Source organism: Rousettus aegyptiacus, unplaced genomic scaffold (assembly GCF_014176215.1).
Source record: "Rousettus aegyptiacus isolate mRouAeg1 unplaced genomic scaffold, mRouAeg1.p scaffold_m13_p_11, whole genome shotgun sequence".
Classification (NCBI taxonomy): Eukaryota; Metazoa; Chordata; class Mammalia; order Chiroptera; family Pteropodidae; genus Rousettus; species Rousettus aegyptiacus.
The window spans coordinates 74,353,313-74,371,836 of NW_023416286.1; positions in this window are offsets into that span (position 1 = coordinate 74,353,313).

Genomic DNA, 18,524 nt, shown 5'->3' on the forward strand with positions numbered 1-18,524 from the left:
GGATTGACAAAGGTCTAAAAACTAGCAGCAAATGTTGAAGAGGTAAAGTAATGCTGAGATCTTGGTAAATCCAGAAAAACTCCTATAACTAACCTCAGCTGAAAGATTATTCATTACTTGAAAATGTATTTTTTATTTTTATCATCATGCTAGTTTTACCTGGCTTTATATTCTGAATCGATTGATATAATTTAGGGACATAGAGGTCATAATGCATTATAATAGATACATTTTCTTTTATTTTGACTATATTTTCCTCCAAAGAAGCCATTATTCAGATTTTTTAAAAGTCTATTAACTAATATCTTCTAAAGATCTTCTAAAGACCTTCTCTGCATAAATTTTATAGTGTTTTTAAAAAATTAGTACATATCTACTTTTTTAGTCAGAATCAATTATATGTATATGTATTTATATTTATTTTTCTATTATATTGCTTATATTATAATAGGTTACTAAAATAAATACAATGTACTAGTAGATATTTGTAATCAATATGACAGTGATAGTAAAATCCTAGTATAAACAATTTGCAAACAAAGAAAAATATCTTTAGAAGTAGTGATAGGTATTAAAGGAAGACAGAGTTTGAACGGGTTGTAAGGGCAGAATGTTGGGAGGATGGCGACTGGATAGTCGCAACTTCATTGACAGGCAACAAATTAGCCAGAATCGTAGAATATTAGGACTGAAAGAAATTGAGACTATTTGGTCTGTTCCCCTCCATGAACCTAAGACTATAGAAATAAAGAGAGCTATCAGGTGCCCTGTTTCTAATATTAATCCAAGATGGTGAGTTGAACTGAGTCTTTTGAAGCATTTTCAGAACAACAGGGGCACCCCAGAATTGCAATATTTACTCACAAATGTAGGATTCCTGTGTCCTCAGAACACTGTGCCCCTCCTAAACAACCATGGGTCTGAGCAAGGTTTATTTAATGTATATAAGCCATTTATGCAATTGATGTTTTTCGCCCGTGAAACATGAAGTATTGGCACTTATGATTTCATTCTATTGATATGCTTCTCCCTCCAATGAATTTCTTTTTTCTACTTGTATTAACACCTGAACTTGTTCCTTCACACACACAAGCCATGCAGCAAGAACAAGCAACATTTGCAACTGAGGGAAAAACATTCCTTCAAACCTCTGTACTTCCCCCTCACTCCAACTTCCTAAGGAAAGACATTTAAGCTTTAAAGATATAGTTTTATCTCAATCCTACTTGGAGCAATTCCTTTTTTTAAAGCACAATATTTACATTAGGATTAATGGTGATTTTATAGTTTTCCTCCCCAAACATACTTTACATTGAAAACTACAAGGCTTCTTCTGGAATTTTCCCTAAGTAAAGAACATCTGCTCTCTACCTACAGAGGCTGAATAATATTAGAATATTTAAATTAAAGGGTTTTTTTCTTTTTCTTTTTCTCACACTTCATATGTTTGTAAATTCCCAGATCCCAGTTATGGAGATTATAGGTATAATTTTGGTGAAGGAGTAAAGACAGAGTACCTAAGGGTAAAAAATATAGGCCTGCAATCTAATGAATTATTAATTATGTAATCTTTGGCAAGTTACTTTAGATCTCCAAGTTTTAGTTCTATCTTCTACAAAGTAGTAATAGTAACAACAGCAACAACAAAAATAATAAAACCTACTTCAAAAAGTTTGGGTAATAATATATGTGGTGATTTATATTATGTCCTTTGCATAATAATTATTTGGCAAATGATAACTATTGTCATCTCTCTGCACTGATAATATACAGAAGGATATATCTATATTCATGTATATTTGTACATAATGAGTTATAATAAAATAAATCGACATATACATACTGATAAGCTATTTTGAAACAAATACGACCATACATTCACATGTACTGTGAATGTAGGGTAACTGTTTCAAATTTAAAAAATAGTTTTAGGGGAAAGAGTTAACTATGTTGTGTTAGTACAAATTTTTTAAAAATTATAGTAATGACTAGACTCCATATGACATGACTACTAATAATTTATTGATCATAAAGGTAAAATATTAGTCTTTAAATTTTATCTGTCATTTTAAATTGTGTCAGCCAAGGTCTGTGTGCTATTAAATCCATAACATTTAAAAATATTTCCTCATTAGTGACACTGATGTAGTTATTGCTTTCATTCATGATCCTGGTTTATATTAATAAATGTTATATAAAGTTTAATATCTGTTGTTGCTCATTATTTTTAGTCATGTGGAGCTGAGCAACATGATTTGTTGAAATCTGAGGACCAGAGCTTAGATGAAAAAAGAAAGGCTGTGCCTTAAAACACTTAAAGACCAGGTCTTATAATACTTTATTGCATATAAGGTTCACATTGATTTAAGTAACATACATACATACACTCTATATTATCATTTATATTGAGTAGTAGTAGTAGTATTAATAGGCATAAAGGAGAATGGTAAGAACATCATATCTTACAGTTATAATACACAGACCTTGCTCCAGAAAACTTAACTGTCACTGCCTAAAAGAGAAGACTTTTTTAAGACAAATGGTTTTCTTTCATATTTCCCTTATTGTTCCCTTATTATTATTAATTTTTTAGTTATAACGATATAGAAATCCCTACTAAACTTAACATTGGGAATTTTTAAGGGTTGTTTATGTTAAAAATTTCCATTAAAAACAATAGTATTTTTAACATCTTTAAGGGCAGGAACCAAGTCTAATGCTTTCCTCTGGCAAAACACAAATAAATACCCCCATATGAAACTATACATATGTTGGAATGTTGTCATTATTATTGTGTTTTAACAGAATCACTCTTTTTAAGAATCGCGACTCATAGTTAGATTAGGCTCTCACAGGATATTCATTTTTAAATATTTTCAAATGTTTTTGAAGTATGTTTTGTATAGTTTGATTTCTTCTTTATTATTTGTTAATATTATTTCTCATACTGCTTATGTAAAAGTTGACCAAATTATAAGAGCTGGCAACCACACTTATACAAAGTCATTTTGAGGTAAGTGGAATATAATGGCCTTCCTACAGAATTTACAGGTGTTCTTGTAGCTACCTGATTTTACAATGCTTGCTCATGCAAAACACCAACTCAGATCAGGAGTAATAATCCCATTTATATGCACAGCCACAGCTATAAGAGAAGCAGACTGAAAAAGGCTCATGGAGGAGAGTGTGTTCCCCCAACCGGGGTTCTTATTTTGATTTGGTGGGTGTTAACATCAAGCGTTTCATGTTTATAAAATATACACCACCAGTTTAGAGCAGTTGTCAGATTTGTCCAAGACTTTTTGATGGATTTTACAACTGCCTCCTCAAGAAATATAACCTAATTGCTGAAGAATTTTCTTTTTTTATTTTTTTCCATAGAGTTTCTACCACATTGATTTTCAGTGTGGCCTAGAGGTAAAACTTAAAGCCCCTCTCACACAATCTTTTGGCATTTTAAGCCAGTCAGGAAGGGAATATGCTTATCAAAAAATACTTCCTTGTGGTTCTCAAATTAAATTCTGAAAAGAACTGAGGATGTCCTTCTAATCTGGGAGGTGAAATAAAAGTCAAAGAGGAGAAGTTTTCACCCAAGACCTGTGAAGGGAATTTTATGGCCTCCATTAGGCATTCAGTAAATATTATGAACTACTTTATGAATCAAACTTCCATGATGGTACAAAACAAGCTGGTCTTTCTTATGGCAGAATCAGCCTTGCATTAAAGCCATGCAGCTCAGCCTTTGAGTAAACACCACTGATGATTTGAACTAGAATTGGAGTATATTTTACAGCCTTATTTTAGAGGTTCATACATCTCATTGCTGACTAGTGCTTCTAGATTTAATTGGAACTGTTTGTGGATTACAGATTATGTATATTTAGCTTTTGTTGCTTTGCCTGTAAGGAGTGCATTTTAAAGTACAAAGCAAAGTGTATTTGGAAAGCCTGTCAAAGTATCTTGCATGTTTCTGTTTCTGTTTCTTTTCTTTACTACATAATCTTGAAGTTAATTCTGTATAATAGCTGAAGATGGGTAAAGGAAATAGTTATTTCTTTAATTTATGCTTGTAGGAATGAATTCGTAAAGTTATAAATGAAGTATAAAATTTAAGTAACTGGAAAGAGTAGGACTTCTCATCCAAAAAAATTTTAGTGCTTTTTCTTTCTTTCTTTCTTTTTTTTTTTGCTTATTTTCCTTCTTTTTTTTTTTTATTTTCTTAAAAGACATGTTATTTATATTTTTACTCACTTAGTCTATAAGAAGTATTTATTCCAAGTATTTGAAAATCGGTAAAGTTTTTCAGAAAATATTTTTTAAAACCATCAGTTCAGGACTCCACTTTAGCCCAGGACAGTCAATCACTAAAATTCGTATTACATTTACTTCTAAATTCACAAAGAAGACCTCTTTGTGTACAATGGCCTGGAGAAGTAATGTAATATACAATTACGGTGATTCTGAAAATGCTAATTATAGGATGAAGCTAAATATCCTCTCTACCATGACTGGAATAGCCAGATGATCATTCCTATCTCACAGCTAGTCAGGGATACCTACTTTTAGCAATGGACCCAAGTCGATTGGCTGATTTAATTAACTTTATACAGATTCATACATGTGCTGGATGTGACTATCAATCATATATTTTTAGTTTCTTATATATACTTTTCAAAAACTAATTTCCCAAATAAAATTAAAGTATTGTACAATAGAAAGACAAGTGTGAAACAGAATCTTCAGAACAAGGATCAAAAAATAAAAGTTAGGTAATGAAGGAAGGAACATATTTGAAAATCTAAGCTAAAATAACTACTCCATTAGATCATCAAACTCACTTTCAAAGCAAAGGGAACAACTAAAAAGCAGCAGATGGATCCATCACAAAACCACTTTTTCTCAACATTACACTGTCCAGGGCAAAGTTTATTCCCACACTGTTTTTGTATTAGAACTGATGAATACATTTGTAGGACTTATAATTGCTATAATGTTTGATAAATTATAATTATGCAAACATTCTTTATTTATTAGAAGAGCAATTAATTCCAGGTAAATAAGCACAATAGGATTTGGCAGGATGGCATCGATCAAGTAATGCTTACTTTGCTAATGAAAGAGAATAGGGTTTACCTTTAGAATAACATTTCTCAAGGCCAACTAGCAATTAAGATTTTTAAATTCATGCTTTGGTTTCTATAATACCTACCCCACAATTTCTGATCATTTGGAATTTGGAAAATGTACAAGAAGGTTTTGAAACTAGATTAAATCTTATGTCACATATTTTTGATCTGCTATGTGGTCTGAATCAGACAGATTCAACACCAGCTGAATGAGTGAGTTAATTGATAAGTAGCTTTTATTAATCAACTACTATGTGCAGAGCACATATCAGCACTTGAGAGGAGTCAGAAAGATCATCTAAATCAAGGTTGACAAATTTTATCTGTAAAGAGTCAAAGAGTAAATATTTTCAGCTCTGTGGTCTACTTAACTCTTATGTTTTATCGTGGAAGAGTAGCCATAGACAATATGTAAATAAATGGATATAGCCATATTCAAATAATGTTTTATTTACAAATACAGGTAGTGGTTGGTTTTGGCCTGCCTGTCATAGTTTATCAACTCCTGATCTAAACAAGTAGAAGAGATATAAACTCGTCTTTGAAATGTTACAAACAAAAGGTTTTTTCTGTCTAGGACTTACTTTCCAAGTATATTAACCAGCTTGTTCTCTACTGGAGGATCCTATAATTTCATACTGGATTGAGAGGACTGTTAGGAAAAGTGCACTTGAAAAGTTCTTCATGGACATGTCCTCCAAATTCCAGCCCTCGGCAACTTTCTCTTTCATGATATAATTATAGAAGTACAATCTTTGATGAGATTCCTTTTTTATCTGCTATAAACTTCAAAAAGAATAAAAAGAAATCTTGATGTTTTCCCATACAACCACTTTGTTTCTCACAATTATTTGACTATTTTTCTAACTGAGCCCCATGAACCTAGAATTATACCAATTTTTTAAAAGGTCATGTGATACTGAAAGGGTTTTTAGTATCATTAGGGCATCAATATATAGCTACAAAAATACTGCAAGAGAAAACAGTAAAGAAAATAAAGATATCAATTATGACAAGGAAGCTGGTAATTCTGTGTTGGAAATCCACTTTATTGAAGCAACTGAGCTTGTGGATCAAACTAGCAACATCATATATGATCAATAAATGTCTGCTGACATGATACACAGATTTACAGAAAAGCTAAGACTAATCACTGTAAGAAGGGTTCTTGTTTTGGCAGTTTCTTCCCATGAGTTGTTTTTAGTCACTATCATTCTGTCAAAGAAAGGGGGAGTGTTAAAAGGAAGATGAGGTTCTCTCATAGAGATTTGTTCCCTTTCTCCTGGATGTGTTTGTTTTACTTTCTAACTTAATTACTATTTCATATGTCACATTCTCTGCCAATCACTGAACTGAGAAGCAGAGGATCAAAATCTGGCAAATCCACTGAACTCTCAGATGCTCTAGTGGAATCCATAAATTAAATTTAAATATTAAATCTAAAGCGGGAAAATAGAGAATCAACTTTAAATTAAAAATAAATCCTTATCCAAAAATTTGGGATTTTCTCACTTTCAAGAAACACAGAAAGAAACGTCATATCCCCAAGCCTAGATGTAAAGTTCAAATTTTGGTCTTTCTGAACCAACATTAAAAACATAACATTTCAATTTGTGCCAAGCATTATATGAGTTCCCATGGGAGAGATTTTAAAACTAAGAACAAGATATTGTATCTACCTACCATGAGCTTATAATTTCTTGGTGGACAAAAGTAATGTACACAGGAAGATGACTATAAGCCCGTATTTAATCACTGTTAGATTGCATTTTGTATATATACTCTCATTTAAAAAGAAGATTCAGCATGAGCTGGATGAAAAAAAAAGGTACTTCATGAAACTGAGAGAAATGAATGAGTCTTTGAATGACTGTTAAAATACAGGTCTGGACGATATACAGGTCCCTAAAAGTACAAAGAATAATTTGGAGTTAACACGTAGGTAATTGGGATCTATTTCAGTGTCTTAAAAGAGTGATGGAATAAATTTATATTCGTTTATTTGTCATCTTGAAACTAAATAATTATTCAATAAAATTATATATATATATCTATACACACACACATATGAAGTTTTTGCATACAACAAAGCTGACTAAACTTTGGCTGTTATTATTATCTCTTAGTGTAATCTTTTCAATTTACAGATAAGAACGCCAGGTCCCTGAATGGTGCAGTGATTTGCTCTGTGTCATACAAGAGAATCACCGAAAGGGCAGGCCTCTCTCTACTCAATCATGATTAAGAGAGATAATCCAGACTGTTCTGAATGGCCTTCCTGGAGTTCTGCTATCTGGTAGCCTAGGTTTGATGGACTACATTAGTGGTCTTGCATACTAACGACCTAAAAATAGACACAGAATTTAAATGCAGAAGGAAAAGATAACAATCTGGCTTCTATTCAGACTAAATTCTAACCCTGAAATCTCTGTTGCCCAAATACATATTAACATGTTTCTATTTAAGGTGTTAAGCAGCTTGGGTTTGAATTTCAGCTCTACGTAGCATTTAGAGGCTGTGAGGCCTCTAATTTGTTGAACCTCTCTGTCTCATTTTCATCTTTAAGATAGAACATATCTCATATAGATGTAAGGATTAGATTATTTAATATCTAAAAAAGATATTAAAAGAGAGTCTGGCATAGAACAAGTACTCCATTAATAATAGCTATAATTATTATTTGCCTTTATTAATTCCCAGTCTATCCTTAGATTTTGCTAATTGGATATAGCACTGAAGTGCTTTAATTATTTTGAATCATACCTGACTTAGCATCACAGTTTCATAGGGACTTAGAATGCTATTGAAGAAAATTCAATTGAATAAAGTTTTAAGACATTTATTTTCTGTGCCCAATCCTGAAACCCCACTATTATAAAATTAAAGGAAAGAAAAATGAAAGTATTAAAAGCTATACAAAATGTTTAAATAAAGAGAATGCCAAAAAGAAAGGAGATGAAAACAGATGAGAAATGTTAACACAATTTTGAAAGTCAGAATGCAAAGTTGAAGTTTAACTATTGGCAAAGTAGCAACATTAAAGCATAACTTACTACAATGAGAGCTAATTTTCATCACAGAATCCTAGAAAGGACCCAAAATTAGAAGCACCAGTTACCTCTGAAAATGAGGATAAAGGGCCAAATTAGAAACAGGATGATTGTCTGAAAATGTATCTAAGAAACAGTTTAAATCCCACTTTCTTTGGCCCCATGTGCTGGGCAATCTTCAGCACTTTTGCTGCAGCAGAATATGTGAGGGAATTCCTGCAGAAGGGCCTCGCTTACACCTGGCCGAGTCTACAAACAGGGTATCATGAAACTCATGGTTTTCATTAACTAATTGACTAAATTCACTTTCCATGCATGAATTTTGTCAGAGATTAGTAGAGTCCAGCATAATCCAATGCTCAGAGTTAAAGTTTCTATAGATATATCTTGATTTTAAATAACATTCAGTTAAAGGTTATGGTCAATAAAAGTCTTTCAAAATTTATTCACTTTCTTTATCTTCTTTGATTTCAGTTAGTATTTGACATTAGTAATTATTATAGCAGTTGGTGCCTGAATAGGTTACCTCAGACAAGTGTAGAACAAACCTTGAGTAGAAAAGATTTCTGTCTCCTCTCATTGACACTTGGAAGGCTACAAATTTAATGAGTTTGCTGTTCAAATATGGTGGAATACAAATGACTGCTTTGGGAGTTAAGTCTTCAGAGACAGCCTAAGACAGTCCGAGACAGCCTGAGACAGCCTCAAAGATTCTACCTTAGCACAGGAGGCATATATATTTTCTAGAAGGTAGCAGAAGTTGGTTAGGAGAGAGCTGGCAGACCTGCTAGTGATCTGATAGTCAAGTAAAGGAGGATAAGCAAATGGAGATCTCATAGATCTTACATGAAGAGATGAGTGAACCCCATTTGAGGTGCCTGAGAATTAGATACAAAAGTGTTACTGCTCAGCCTACTCTGACAAGCCCAGGACTGGTTGCTCCCTCCTCACAAATACTGTGGCACCATATGAGTCTTCAAGGACCAAGATGCCTCACAGAAGTAGGGCATAAACTGGGGAAAATCCTGAATTAACTGAACTTTAAACCTTAAATGTCTGAAAAAATCTGGAATTTATTCACCAGAGTTTTCTGTCTTCTGGAAAAAAAAATGGGGGGTTTGAGACATTTAAGTTTAGTTATGAAAAAGTAAATAAAGTTACTTTTGACAAATGTGGAAAATTTATACCCACTGGCCTTGTAATTCCTTCTCTACTCAATTCCTACTGGAACCCATTCCACCAAGGTTGCACTGTGGATCATTTTCCTTCCTCACTATATTTTCTTGTTCCCTCCTCACTATACTTTCCCCACCATATGAACTCCATGTCTATGAAGATGAATTCAAATGTTCTCCATTTTTAGCTTCCAACTTTTCCCTGAATTCCAAAAGCAATTTCCCACTGTTTATATAATCACCTCAGACTCTCTCATAAGATCCAAAGTTGCTTTTCCTATCTTGGTCATGTAACCTGGGCCTATGTGTTCACTCTGGTCATCTGAGACTCAATCATAGCATTGTCTCTAGAACCTCTCCCTCTCTTTCAATCTTGACTCCTGCACACTTGTACTGTCTCCTAGGATCTAGATTTCTGACTTTATATTCTGGATTTGACAACTTCATCTGGTACTTTCACACTCTGCACTTCAGTTGCATACCCTGGCTTGTGTATAATTGTCAATTTTGGCACCCCCTCAGTTTTGTACTCACTATTGTCTCCAGTGACATTCCAATCACTCTCTTCCCATTCCAATCACAAGTATGAGCCTGGAGGTGGCAAATTCTGACAACCGTAGCCCCATGTGGATAATTCTAAGTTTCCCAACTTGGAATTCTCTTTAGAAACCTTCTATTCAGAAACATCTGAGTCTCTTCCCACTTGCTCACTCTTCACAACCACTTGGTGTCTAAGTGCTCTTAATTTTGTCTTCAGAGCGTATTTAACGTTGGTTTCCTCCTTTGGATTTTCATTGCCATCACCTTAAGGCTCTCATTAGATAACTGAGATGGCATCCTACCTGGTTTCCCTACTTCCAAGTCTCCGTCACTGAAATGTAAGATGCATTGTTATATACATAATCTTTCTAAAATTTAATTTATTTTTAATCTTATTCTATAAAAGACAGATGGAAAATCAAAACTAAAAAAGATTGTTCTCTTCCATCAGTTTTCAATGGTTTTCTATTGTCCACAGAACAAAACCCAGATGTCACTCTTTACAACCATATCCTCACCTATCTCCATGAATCCAAAATACAATCTAACATGTATTCTTCTGGTTCTAAATATCTGCTTCTACTTTTCCATCATCCCACAAGCCTGTTCCTCCCATCTCTAACTGTTGAAATTTCCCCATCCTTTAAGAAACAATGCCAGTGTCCCCTCCTTTGGGAAGGTTTTCTTGACCTTTCAGTTGTAATTAAAATTGTTACCTGAACTGCTTCTCCTATGCACCTCAAACTTTGTGTGTACCCCTGCCCAGTATGAATCACACTCGAATTGACAGAAAACTTGTTTGTGCATGTCTCTATCACTGGATTATTACTTCCTTTGGTGATAACACCCATGTTTTTGTCATGGCCTTCAAGATAGTATCAAGCATGTAATGGATGCTAAATAGGTGTAAGTTTAATATATTAGAATTTCAGAGAAAAATGCCAGTATAAAACACTATCCCTGTTTAAATCCAACTGCCCATCCTTTCTAATCTCCCCTACTCTATTCTGTCTCCAGAATTGGACAGAACTAGACAAACAGGTACAAACATATTAGAGCTTCCCAAAATGGTGTCCTAAAGCTATCAGCTAATCAAAATGAGTAGATATCACTGCTACAGAGGCAAATAAAGTAGCATGGATCTCCAAAGGTACCACGTAGTAGAACTTATAGAAAAAAAAGATATTAATTTTGTGTAATTATTTTATAAGGAAGGAGTTTACTCATAGCCATTACATTTAAGATGACTCATCTCACCCTGACATTCATTCCAAAGAGACCTCAAGAGTGTTTGTGGACTGGAAATGACCCAAGTTCCCCATGTGTTACCATGACTTTAATTTAAGCTTGACACGAATTATTCTTTTATCAGTGTTGGTTTTGTGCAGAAACTTTAATAGGTCAGGAAAATATTCTAAGTGAATTCTTTGCTTACAATAGTTTTGACTTAGAAGTTGAGAAATCTCAGACTTATTTTTGTTTAGGGGATGGAAATATGCATTACTCTCAAAGCCCAGAATATTTATTTGGCAAGAAGAGGTTAAATGAGTATGAGTAATTTCTAGAACTAAAAAAAAATATAGACAGATTATTATTTTTTAAAAGTTTTCATTCTGAAAGTATGGTTACTTTAGCCATTCGTTAAATATTCTTGATGCATTTACGAGGCAGCTTCTATGCTAGGCAAGTGTGAAAGTGCTGCTACAGTTTACTAGACTTCACCAACCTTTCCATAAGTACCACCAGCACATATGACGCATTAGACATTTTTCATGTGTTGCTCAAGGAAGATATTACTGAATCAAATTTTCTAACAGTAGAATGAAATATATTAATCAGAAAATAATGGAAAGGGTGTTTACAACTGAGTCCTAGAGAGTTTGTTCAAACCAAAGATGGAATGTAGAAGTCAAAACTGCTCATTTTATTGGAGGTTTTTTTTTGTGACATCTCCTTCACTCAAGCCTTCTGAATGAACCCATAAAGCCTCTTTCCACTAATCAGTTCACTGTGACCTCTCTCTCCCTAGCCTCATCTCAAGTAAAATTATGAGTTGCCTTAGCTTTGCACAGGATTAGAATTCCAACCATTTGTACCATGAAATCCAGCAAAGGTTTAATTAGCACTAGTGAGGTGAGAATCTTTGGTGCCCACTTTTCTCTGTGTAGGTGGAGGATTATAAAACTAAATGAAAAGTCGTGTTGGTAGCTGGTGAAGTGGAGGCTCAGATTTCATGATAGTTTCTGGACTCAGCTTGAATAAGAGGTTGTGGAAACCTTTTATGTGACTGTCTATATTCTGCTTGGATTTAATTCCACCAAAAACAAAACACAGCAAAAACTACAACTTTTAAACATTATTATGAATCACTTTTCCTAGAAATAAACCATACATTGGATAGAATAATGGGCAACTCAAAATCTCATCCATGAGAGACTTCATGCGAATAAAGGAGATAAATATGAATGGAAACAACTGTAAAACGTCGCTGACTGGTGAATGCTCTGAGTAGTGTGAAAATGTTATGGAAGGAAAGGATAGTATTTGTATGTTTTTTAGGGATTAAGAATAGAGGGGGTTTTACTGAGAAGTTGGTGTTTAAACTGAGTTTTAAATATTGCTAAGATTTCAAGTGGTGGAGGGAGCCATTGGGAGTAGAAATTAAGAAGCAGTTTTCAAGCACAGGGGGCACAGTGGAAAAACCAAAGCGAAACAAAGAGGTTTTAAACTGGTATCTCTCTTCAAGCAAGAAAGAGAGAACGATGAATTCTATAGACCATTTCCATCTATTTTACAGAAAGAATTGAACTTATTAACCTGAAACTATATGACACAATTTTTCTAACAAATAGGAAGTATATTCTGATATGCCTCCATGCATTTTGTAAACATTGGCTGAATTATTAGTTAAGTCTTAAAGTATTAAGGATAGTTTTCTCTTTTCAAGTGTAGAAAATGAACTTTTTAAATAAAGAAGTACCTGGTGGATAAAACATTTGGTCCTAATAAAAACCCCAATAGGGTACATAGTCTACCTGGATTCCCAGACAGCCTAGGCTCTCTTTGCTCCTACTGGGCAATGGCCCATGATGGATGCAGAGTAAAAACGGATGTTACAGTCACTAAACATCTGGACTGAGGAATTTTCAATAGCAGGCAAATAAGCCAAAACATGTGTAATTTCCAGCTGTGAGTATGTTAAATCAATCTAACTCTTACATTTCTGATTTGTATGGAAGCTAAGAATTTCCTTAATGTAAGCTCATGCATTCATTACTCTATGTTGGTACTATAAGTTCTTCTGGTTATGTAGCAGAATCTTTAATATATTTGGAGAAATGTAAGAGCTTATGAAAAAATTTAGGTTTTGAAGATTATTTGAATTCATTTCAGATTTCTCAGAATTAAAATTTGTCAAACCTACATGCAACCATGTGTTTGACCAAGTCTTACAATTTCCATGTATGCTAAATTCTTTAAAGTACTCTTTTGAAGGAATTTGTATATTTAAAGTTTTCAAAAAAGTCAAAAATTATATTTATAGTGGAGTAAAACAGCAAAATGCATGAATATTAAAAGATAAAAGATGCTAACATAGAACATTGGGATATTTCTCCATAAATCTCTGAACCCCTCAAAATTTGAGTAAATCCACATTGAAATAATATAGAAATATGCAGGCCTGGCTTAGGTAGGAGGATTAGGATTTATATAACCAGGTATTTTTCCAGGTGGTTAGATAAGTTTCTAAAACCTTCCCAGGATCAGTTTACTCTGACACAGATTTAAACAAGAATTAAATGAAATAGAATAGGTATTGTGCTAATTTAATGCATAGTACATAGCAGAAGTTCATTAAACGTTAGTCTCTTTCTTCTTTTCTGTAATGCGGCAACACATAGAGAGGGCTGAGATGGTACTAAAAGAGCCCTTGGTGCTGTTAGGACAGCATGGACTTCGCCCAGCAAACAATTACAGCTTATTAATAATAAGAGTTGCTTGCAAGCCAACTTCCTCTCTCACACCTCAGCAACACAATCTTTAGTGTACTGTTCATGTAGCCTGAAAGACTTAAATGTAAATATATCCTGTTTGTCCATGAATCTAAATACTTGCTGACTCAATTTCTTGCTTTTTGAAAGGATATGGGATAAACTTACATTAATCTTTCATATGTACAGTACTATTCCTCCTTTCCCCCCACCTACTAATGAAGCAAAGTATTTCTATTACTTTTGGCAGGACATAAGCAGCCCCCTTGATTGGAATTACCCTTTCTTTTACTTCCGATCCTTGAATTATGAGTGGTTAAAAAAAATTAGAACTGTATCCACAGAACAGAAATAATTCTGGACAGCTATTTCCTTTTTTATTGTTATTAACATAGGTGTCCCAATGTCTGCTACACCTTACTAAAATTCATCAAGCTAAACACAGCTTCTAATCCATTGAAAAGTGGGAATAAGTGGCAGAGAAAATGAGAAATTAATTTTTGTGTATGGAAATAGGAAAGAATATGATTTTTTACTGTTGTTTAACATGGGTATCTTAGGATTTTCTTGGACTTCCTGAGACTGTAATGTATGAGACAGAGATAAGTATAAACTCAAAACACCATTTAGAAGAAATACATTTCAGGTACCTTGTAAACGAGGGGAAAATTGTACTACAGTCTGTTTCTGCTTCTCAAAGAAATGTTCATGTTTTCGTGTAATAATATACAGTTTATCTTTCCCCCTAAAAGCATAAAAATTGATCATACAGCACACCATTTCCTCAAAAACTGGAATGCACACATACAAAATGAATTGATGATCAATGGCTACATGCAATGAGATGGCCAATGACATCACCAGATATAAGTGAGAAGCTATTTGAAGCCACTAAATCAGGGTTCCCTATTCTTTCTGGTCCTATTTCTTCCACCTAGTAGCAGTCAACTATCTGTATTAGAAACTCAAGAAGACTATTACAAGACATTTCTTTTACTGAACAAGTGTTTTAAAATAATCTGCAAAAGTGAACAGAAACCAAAAATTCAAATTGACCTCCTTCAAAAATGTGATGTCTGGAAATTACCAGATGCAGTATCTTCCTCCCCTCTCCTCTCCCCTCGGTTTATTTTTAGAAAGGCAAGGGCAAAGTGGCACCTTGTTTTGTCCCTTACATTAAAGCAGAATGAATGAATGAGAAGCCAGTACCATTCATTTTCATACTCCCTAATGACTTAGTATAAGATATCTGTGAATTGTAGCACTGAAATCAAAGCAGCATTTATCATGTTTTTATTTGAAACCTTAATGCGGAATAAAAGGAGAATGAGATAGTCTATAATATATTTAGGAAACATTTCAAAAATGAATAAAATCTGGCACCAGGGAAGTATCTATTATACACAACTTAGGATTCACTGCAGTTGAAGCTGAACTTGAAAACATTCAAATGGTGATTTAGCACTAAACTTCAGAGAGTTGAATGATCTTGATAGTAGGTGAAAACCAACACTATGATATAAATTGTTTAGTCAAAGTGTCAAGCTTTTCTATTTCTATTCCTTTTATTGCAAACTCGCTTGCTTTATGTGAATGCTAACACATATAAGATCCTAAGAAGCAAAATGGTCACGATCTTTTTTACAATTCGAGCACTCCCATTCACATGTCTAAGTGAAGAGAATCAACCATTCTGATGGGCTGAAAAGGCAATGTAGGGAAAAATGGATTGGAGCAAAGCTTTCTACCTGTAATGCTAAAGGCTCTTCTTAACTTCATGACATATTTCTCTAACACCCTTGTGCACACCTGCCATTACATTCCTGTTTCCCTATTCTCACTAGGATCATTAGAGGATTTTCTGAGCAATCAGACAAGCAATTACTGTAATGCAGTCTCAACACTAGCTGGTCAACATAAGATCAACAGCCAATGCACTTAACTCAAACAGCACCATTGCCAGTAAAGATGCTTTATGCTCCCATAGAGTGAGAATATGCAGAAGAAGCTGGATTCAAAAGCTTTGCGAGAGAGCTCCTTTGTTTATTCCCACTGAAGATTTGGCTCTGGTGAACATTTAGGAAAACAATATTAATTCTGCTGCTTCAGAGGATCCTTGGGGAAATCTGATAAATATCTGATTAAATTTGTCTCCAACATAATTACATTAAAGTCAAACTTGTTTAACTTTTTCTATGCTTGGTTATCTCTGCACAGCCAAAGAGACGTTAATTGGCAACCCAGCGTATAATGTATTTATACCACTGGTGGTTTATTAAGTTCAAATTTATGATGCAAATGAAAAGAGATCGAAGTTATTTTTTAAAGTTAATTCGACTTTGAGGTTTTTGCTTTTAAATGAAGGCTGTGAATGCTTCAATTTACTTTTTTTTTTTTTACTATTATTAAAGAATGTTAATGTTTGGAAGATATTATATGTACATAGATATATTCTTTATATTTCTAGACATTAGAAAATAGACCAAAGGAAAATTTAAAATATGAGGGATACTCCACCCTTCCAGCATTAGCGAAGGACTTTTCCTTAAGAATTTACTACAGAAAGAGTTCTTCACACTTGAATTGTCTTCCTCAACTCTTTCATTGGTTATACCTCTTGAGCCTGCCCTCAGAGAACTTTTAATTGAATATAAGTACAAGAAAAAAGTGCAAAAATAATGTTTTTAAAAATAGAAACTCAATACATTATATTACTATAAATGAAAAAAATTGCTATCTATACTCAAGTTTTTCTGAAAATGCTGGTAGATTTCTATATGCAAATGGGGATTATCTTGTTGTCTTAGTTTTGGATGAGCCCTAAAGTTAAGACAAATGGTGTTTGGTGCTCATACATTTTAAATAATGGTGCCAAAAACATCTATGCACAATTTTGCTAAGAGGCGATGTCAAATCTGGCCCAGTATACTGTAGACTATCACTGACTTCAGAATATATGGAAGGGGACCAGTACCGGTACTGGTCCATGGCCTGTTAGAAACTGGGCCACACAGCAGGAGGTGAGTGGTGGGTAAGCCAGTGAAGCTTCATCTCTATTTGCAGCCTCTCTCTGGCACTAGTATCGCCACCCCAGCTCCACCTCCTATCATCAGGCATTAGATCCACACAGGTCCCTGGTGCCCAAAAGGTTGGGGACCACTGCTAGAGAGTCTATTGTCAGAGTTCTGTGTTATCTCACTCACCTGAACATTGGAAGATAGTGACACCCATCTGCAAGTAGCTATCTGGAGGAGCCTGTGGCTGCTGAGCCGGCAGACAGTGCTGCTCTGGTGATAGCTTACACTGACCAGAGTGTAACTGAGCAAGGAAGCTTACATTTCCTGTGGGCCAGATCTGAACCCAGTTGGAGGGTAGGGGATTGGGTCATTTCAGAGGAGGCTTGTCCCTGAGGATTGCTTGAAGGAATAATGTAGCCCTTACAGTGATGGACTACAGGAGTCAAGGACCATGTGGAGAGCTGTAGGCAGCCAGCACAGGAAACATCAACTTATCATGGAGTCACAGGTAAAGATTCCAATTAGGGATTCCTGAGGGGCCCTCAGATTGCCTTGCACCAAAACGAAGGGCCATAGAGCATCCAACACTCCTGGAGGGCCAGAGTAACAGATTACAAGTGTAAATTCCAGACTTTTTCTGAAACTTACTCTCCCCACTCTTCACCAAGAGACTGCACAGTGAGAGGAGTGAGAGGGAAAATCGTAAAGTACACTCTGTAGTTTTCCCAGTCAGAGCTCGATTTAGATTAGAAGAGAGTGGAAGCTTCAATCTGGATGAGAATAATTTTGGTGTTAGATTGTATTGACTATAAATGTACTAACAAGAAAACTTAAAGTCCCTGAAAAAGCTATGGGGCTGGCCTAGGATTTCATTCATGGCCTTGCGAGAAAGAGTCCACAAAACAGGCTGAAATGAGCTGTCCTAAAAAAGATAACTCTTAAATCCAGATTATGTGATCTCTCATATGAGTTTTGAGAGGCATAACCAAGGAGAGCTAAATCACCTTATAGAACAACGGGAGGGGAATTCGAAGTTTACAAAGGGGTACTTCAGAAAGGGAGAGAAGATAGGGAATTGGCACGTTGTGGAGAAAAGGGAGCAGAAAGCTACACCATTGTTGGCAGGGCTACTAAGAAGGGCTTGATAGAACAAAAAGAAATATCTAGTAAGAATTTCCATATTATTTTCTATGAGGCATATAATATTGGCTTCTCTCTTCTGCTACAAAGTCTCCTGTAAATGAATGATTGTGGATGAGTGGAATATTTTTAGCAGAACTTGAAGAGACGAAGCGTCTCAACTCTCAGTCACTGTGGGGACATGGAGAAGGTAGCCATCAACATAAGGATGGATTCACATAAAAATGTATCCTGAAGAAAGTAGTGTTTAAGCAGATTTCCTAGTGAAAAGGAAGTTTCTCCTGTAGATTCCATAATTTATCTATTTCTCTCTGTACACTTCATTTATCTTTATATGTTTAATGTTGCTCATCAATGTGCATTTGATTGTGATGATGGTGATGATGATGTGGTGGTAATGGTAATGATGAGGTTGGTGATAAACACAACTCCTACTATTTTTGAATGTTTACTGTGCTAAGTGTTTTTCATAAATTATTTTATT